Genomic DNA, 6847 nt, shown 5'->3' with positions numbered 1-6847 from the left:
TAATATTTTAAGTGTTTATGGATGCTGAAAAGCCTGCTGTAATATTTTTCCTCTCACGAGAAAGGGCAACCCCACCTCCTCATCTTCCCAGCCTGTCTCTCCTGAAGAGCCTTCACTGCAGCCCTCACCTCCCACCACGCCTCTGTGCTCCCAGGAAGATCCCAGCCTTGCAGCTGCACACACAGCTCTAGCTCACACCGTCCTGACCCCCCACAAACTGCCTTGAGGCATTTCTCCATTATGGTGCATTGCTTACATTCGTGCAAATGCTGGAGGTGAACCTTAGTTTGTTGGCCCGGGGGATTCGCTCCTGTCACATCACTCCAAGCACTTTGCTCCTCAACCCTGTCCATCATTCCCTGACAAGCCTGCCAGTTACTCTCTCTGGCGCTACTTGAACAGAGATTAACCGAGGTGGTGTAACAGCCTGTTTGGGAAGTCCCCTCGGTTTAACACACTTATGTCCATTTTGGGTCATGCACTACTAGTGGATGCTGTATTGCTTAAAATTATGTCTTGTTAAATCAGGTTTTCAGTGATTATGCTATAAATGAAGATACAACTCAATCTGAGTTTAGTAATATTTATAAAATGCAAGTAAACAGCACTGGGTGCATGGGGAGTCTTTGCTCTACCAACATGCACACCCAAACGTTGAACTTTCTAAATATATATAGAACATGGTTCTATAAAAAAAAGTAAAAAATAAAAAATAAAAAAAAAAGAACAAGGATGAAAATCCAATTTCCTTGGATTTTTTTTTTTTTGAATTATTTTATTTTATTATTTGGAATTATTATTTATTATTTGAAATTATTTTATTTTGAAGGATTTAGAATCATAGGATGAATCACAAAATGGGTTGGGTTGCAAAGGACTTTGAAGATCACACGGGGATGATCTAGTAAGGATGCCACCCACTAGAACAGATTGCCCAAAGCCCCATCCAGCTCGGCCTTGAACGCCTCCAGGGATGGGGCATCCACAGCTTATCTGGGCAACCTGTTCTAGTGCCTCACCACCCCTCACAGTAAAGAATTTCTTCCTAATGTCTAATCTAAATCACCTCTCTTTTAGTTTAAAGCCATTACCCCTCCTCTTATCACTTCATTCCCCGATAAAAAGTCCTTCTCCAGTTTAATAGTAACATAGGAAATATACTTAGTTCTCAGTGCTTGACATTATTTTTTGAAGAAAATGTTCCTCAACATTCCTGTATATTTCTGAATCCTGCTAATGTCACTGTTTGTTAATACTGAAACAGTGTATGTTCTCACTTTTTTTTCCCTTACCTCCTTCCGCACTCTCATCCCCCCACCCCACATTTTCAAATATACCCAGCAGTGTGCTTCAGAACACTTCTCATTTGAGTAGTCTTCTCAGCCTTGACAATAGGAGAGGTTACAGAGGTGCAGGAGACTACATTATCTGTTATAGCAATACTGATAGGAAACAATTTTGGAAAAATCTCTCAAATGGCAAAGTTTGTGAAGCTGACATTTGTAAGGGCAAATACCTTCTTTAGAATGTAGCACCATTTTCTTGTTCTACCAATAGAGTTCTGGTGCTGAATGAAGCAGCACATTTTAGAGAAATTATATGGGAAAGAAGCAGTTTTTGTGGGTTAATAAAGGCTGTTAAAGTCACATTGCATGTTTTATTTGGTTTTATGCCTTGCTTTTTTTTTTTTTTTTCCTAGTTTTCCTGCCTTACTTGTTTGAAATGGATAACCTTCATTTAATTTTTCTCCAAAGATGATGTTGTTTTTTATCTGAGAAAAATGATAAATAATAGAGAGAAATAATAAAAATGAGAAATAATAAAAAAGCATTACTTTCTTTGTAATATATGTGGAGAAAGTTTATTGTATGTCATTTTCTTATATTAGCTAGTTAGTAGTTTACACTGGAGGTCAGATTGTAATTGTGTTACTCAGATATTGTCAATTGCTTCTTCCTTGCAACAAAACCAGATAATTTGTATGAAAAATTTATCCTAATTTAGTGCTGAGTCAAAATTTAATATGCCAATATAATGCTTTAGCTACAATAAATTGTGTTTTATTATAATGATTTTTTGAACACTGTAAGAACTGTAGTTTTGACTTGCAGAAAATGGACTCCACGATCAGTCAGATTGTACAGTAGGTGTGTTTATTCTGTGCTGGGCAGCACAGGGGGTAGTCCCGCCAAAGTTGTGTGCACCTGACGCGGCAACTTGCCTTGGTTATATGCAGTGAAGAGTTACATATGCATGAAGTTTCACAATACACCTATACATATTCATAACCTGTCCCCACTTCATATTAAAATTAGTTCCAAGGAGTCATTTCCATAAACTCCTCCCATCTGCTCTTGCGCAGTGTATCCTGGTGGTGGTTGTTGGGGGTTGTGGGGATGAAGATTGATGATTCTTCCTCGTCACCGCTACCTGACCTCTTGTCTCTGTGCAGACTCCTTGGCTCTTGTCCATTCGCAGGATCAGCTTCTAACAGTTTCTTAAGACAGGCTCACACTCTTATTAGGAGACTGGTCTTGGTAAGGGGCCCAAGGCTTCTTGCTTTAGTTATGGTTCATTTGCACAATGAACCATAGTTAACCAAGACACTAAGTAGCATCCTAGTTTAATGCCATCAGCACTTTATCACTACTTGATAAACTAACTCCCTCTGTCAGTGTGGCTCAGTTCATGTGATCAATGTATTGGTGGGATAGTAGAAATGGCATTGTTGAGGGACACTGCAGACATGGTCCTCAGCTGGATGAAAGAGAAAAGGAATGGCTAGAAAGGAGGAGCAAACCTCACACTGAAATGTGCAGAAAAATCTGAATATAAGGTTTCTCAGAAACATCCCATACTTTCTATAATTTTTGTTTAATGAAATTAAATTGTGGCTATTAGGTTTTCTATGTTTCTCCAGATTAATTCTTTTCCATTCTTACTAAAAGTAAATGTAGTTGAAGTGCCAAGAAAAGGTGCTCATGCATACTAAACTATTCACTCTCTTTTGTTGAATAATATTAATCTATGTAACAGTTGAAGCTAAATTGATTTTAATTCTAGAGTAGCCTTAGACAAGAAATGTTAAATTGCTAAAACATATACTTGTGTTTTATTAATACATATTTATTACGGTGAAAATGTTCCTAATATGCCAGGTAATGTTACTTTTTTTTTTTTTTTCTTTTTTTTTTTTTTTTTCTGAAAATCAAACTGCATTTATTTTCACTTAGATCTCCTATTAATCTGGAGCTGTTCCAGCAGCACTTGTATATATATGTGTTCTGCCAAGAGGTTTGAGTACACCTACCCTGTCCGCTGCAAAATGGTGGCAATTGATTCAAATATCCACTTGAATCAGCTAATCATGCACAATCAACGGAATCAATTAAGATAAGTCTGTCACCATGTTTTTTCCTCTTTTAAAATGTGATTTATTTGTTTTAAGTTCTGTGAAGGAATAATAATTGTTTTAGTGCTGGGTGTGTACTATTATCCATACCATTAGTCCAATGTTAGCTAAGACAAAGATATCTTTATACAGTTTTCCATATCAGCAAACTCATGTTGAAAATGCTTCTCTACCTAGATAAATGTACAGCTTACCTCTGCTTTCATCATGATTTTACTTATGATTGTTAAGGACTGATGCAGACAAGTAATATCTATGACTATTTTTTGTTTTCCATCCTATAGTAGCATGAAGGTGGGATGATTGCTTGGTTTTGTAAATGAGCATATATTATTTTGTGCCTAGGTCATCTTGAAACATTTTTACTTACTGCCAGAGGCCACATTTGGCTGCTTTTGAGAATGTTTTCTCATTTTTTAGGGAAAGTCACAAGTCAGTCTCAGAATATTTCCTTACATGTAAGAGCACTAAGTTTTATAGGTAAAAGCATTAATTTCTATTTAGGATACAGATGATAGAGAGTGGAATTCTGTGACTTCCTGACTTCACTTTGTTGTATATTTACATATTTTAATATGCATTATTACTATTCTTCATACCAGCCATACAATATGTGAAAGTATGTAAATCAGTGACAGATGGGCTTGAATGGTTTAAACTGAAGAGACTTGGAGCCTACATCTGGAAACTGAAGGGACAAGGAAGAAATTCCTTACTGATGTCAACGTGCGTGTAGTGGATGGCTGGATAAGGACTGCATGCAAAAGCAAAGTACAAAAATTTACTTTTTATGGTGATCTAGTATGCAATTTTTATTAGACTGGATAGATTTCCTTACTCAGAAGGAATTTTTCTCCCACTTTATAAAAGATACAGACTATAACATGGGAATCTAGAAGATGGACTTTGGTACCTAGGAAAGAAGAAAAGCATTATGTCTATAGTGACAAGAATGGAGGAAATACTTCATTTTGGTGACATAGAAGGAGGTCACAGAGGAGCACAATGCTTCAGGAATGCAAAATAATTCATTAAACAATTCATCTAATAATTCATCATGTAACACCTATAGACTTTTTACCATAGTTACTAAGAATAGTGCTTGGTTCTATACGAGGACAGAGTTGTTTAGCACTCTTGGTGCAGGGAGAGGGAAGGTGATACACTGTATGTATAGAAACACTGCAAATCAGAAAAAATGACATTTTAATAAGCTTTCTAATCTACTCTTTCTTTAATATTTTTGTATAATATTCATCAGGTATATTACTGTTTAATTACAAGATATATGTTTTTGAATGTTTGAAACTACTTTGTGATTAAAATGCTATGTACATTCTTTGTATGATATGTTATTTCTGTTATGTGTTATAAAATAAAGTTAGAACCTTGTGCAGTAATTTTAAAAATTGCAACTATATGAAAGATTTGCTGAGGCCCATTTATCTATATTTTCAATTTCTAGCAGTCTTCATTTCCTTTTTTTTTTTTTTTTTAACTGTCTGTGATGTACATCATGAATGTAATTACCATTATTATAAACTTTGATACAAATGCTATTATGTATAAACAGCTAGTTATTTGTTACAGGTCTGCCCTTATGTCTAGTGTTTATGATGTCTGTGTTATCAGCATAGAACTGCATGTGTGTATTGCTGAATAAAGTGTAATCCACACTAGCTCTGAAAGTATGTCTGTTGATAAGTTTTAGACTGTTTCAGAAAATATGCATAAATGTACTTACAATTAAAGTCATGAAAGTAAACTAAAACCCTTGTTAGGCAATATGAAATCTGAATACAATTTCATTTAGTAAAGGCTTAAGCTTATCTCTAGGTCTAGTGTAAAAAATTTTCTAAGATATTGCTTTTTCCTTTTTACACTAAACAAAGTGAATATAAAGGATGCATTAGCCTTGTACATTAGCACATATTTTATAATTACAATATAATAGTAGAAATAAAATTGCAAATAGTATATAGCAAAAATAGTATATATATAGTAAAAGTAGTTTAAAGTAATATTGTTTATTATATATATATCATATATTATACTAGTATAAGTAGTGTATATTATGCTAATATAACATATTTGCACAGGTTTTAAAGTTAGAAAAATAAAAATAATACAAGAATTCCTGCATTATTATTATTAATAATTTTTGTACATCATGACAATATATACATCCTGTACATTGCTTGTACTGCATGACTAGTGCTGCTGGTGAGGTTATCTTTTCTTCTGTATTGACAATGGCAATAATTAGCACCATCATTAAAATTTCAGATTCCTCAGCTAGTTCTATACTCAGTGCAAATTTTGTTTTTTAATTGAAAGGAAATTTAAGCAATTTGGGAAAAAAATGTTAACAAATGTTGTTTGAAATGTTATTAATACTTAATCTGTCATTCTCTCTGTAAATGTTAACCAGTGTTTTATTAAAAGGTCAGAATTAAACTATATCACACGATTGTAATTGTAACATATTGAATCAGGCTGCTGCTTTCATCCCCCTGTTAAACTTTAACGACATGCTGAAATTGCATGAGAGCTTAAAACTGTCCTCTTAGCAGTTTAACTGGAGCAAGCTGTATATTAACTTGGTTAAAACATGCCCATGTGTTCTTAGGAAGTGCTGTTCAGTTCTGAAAAGTGAGTATTTAATAACAAACGGTAGCATTCTGCTCTAGAGTTCTTATTCCAGTGTATTTATGGCTTTAACCCAGCAGGTTTAAGGGGAAAGTACATTTTTGCTACTTTTTGTGCCTGTTAACCTCTTCAGATCAAATGCAAGAACGGACTCTGATCTTGACTTTTCTTTACATAAGGGTTTCTTCAATGTGTTTAGATGAAGGGATCTTAGTACGTGGCTGAGGCCTGCCAGTTCCCATGGAAGTTTGTTACCTGCTTCCCACATCAGTGAGACTGGGCAGGTGGTACTTTGGCCTTCTGTCACTGACGGAAGTGCTGTTATGCTTAAAAAATCAAGGTGGCCCTCAGCTGCATTTGAATAACCAAGAGGGTAAGTGTTAGTTGTCTGCTATCGATCCCACTGAGAGGTACTTAGGAAGTGAGCTGCCTCTCCATGGTGTGCTGGATTCAGCTCCATGTGCGTCCCAGCTCTGTGCTGTGCTGGATCCCAGGTCTCTCCTATGTGCTGAGGAGGAGCAGAAGGAGCTGCCAGTGCAGTTCCTAGGTAGCCCTGGGGCCAGGCCACTATCCTCAGCAAATGTGAGGGTCACAGCCATCTGCTGTGGGGCTGGGTGAAGGCTTTGGGTGGCCTCGCTGCTCTCTTCTGCCCCTGTCCCCTCAGACACCCCTCTGTAGGGGCTGCACTTCTTCAGCTGTTACTTTCAGGGTGCTCTGGCTACCCTCAGTTGAAAGGGCTTATTCTTAATGGGAGAGTTAAGGGTGCCTAGATGGGTGTCAAAGGTA

The sequence above is a fragment of the Netta rufina genome (assembly GCF_964035555.1).
Source record: "Netta rufina genome assembly, chromosome: Z".
In the NCBI taxonomy this organism is placed as follows: domain Eukaryota; kingdom Metazoa; phylum Chordata; class Aves; order Anseriformes; family Anatidae; genus Netta; species Netta rufina.
The sequence above is the reverse complement of the archived record's forward strand: the minus strand, read 5'-3'. Positions refer to the sequence as shown.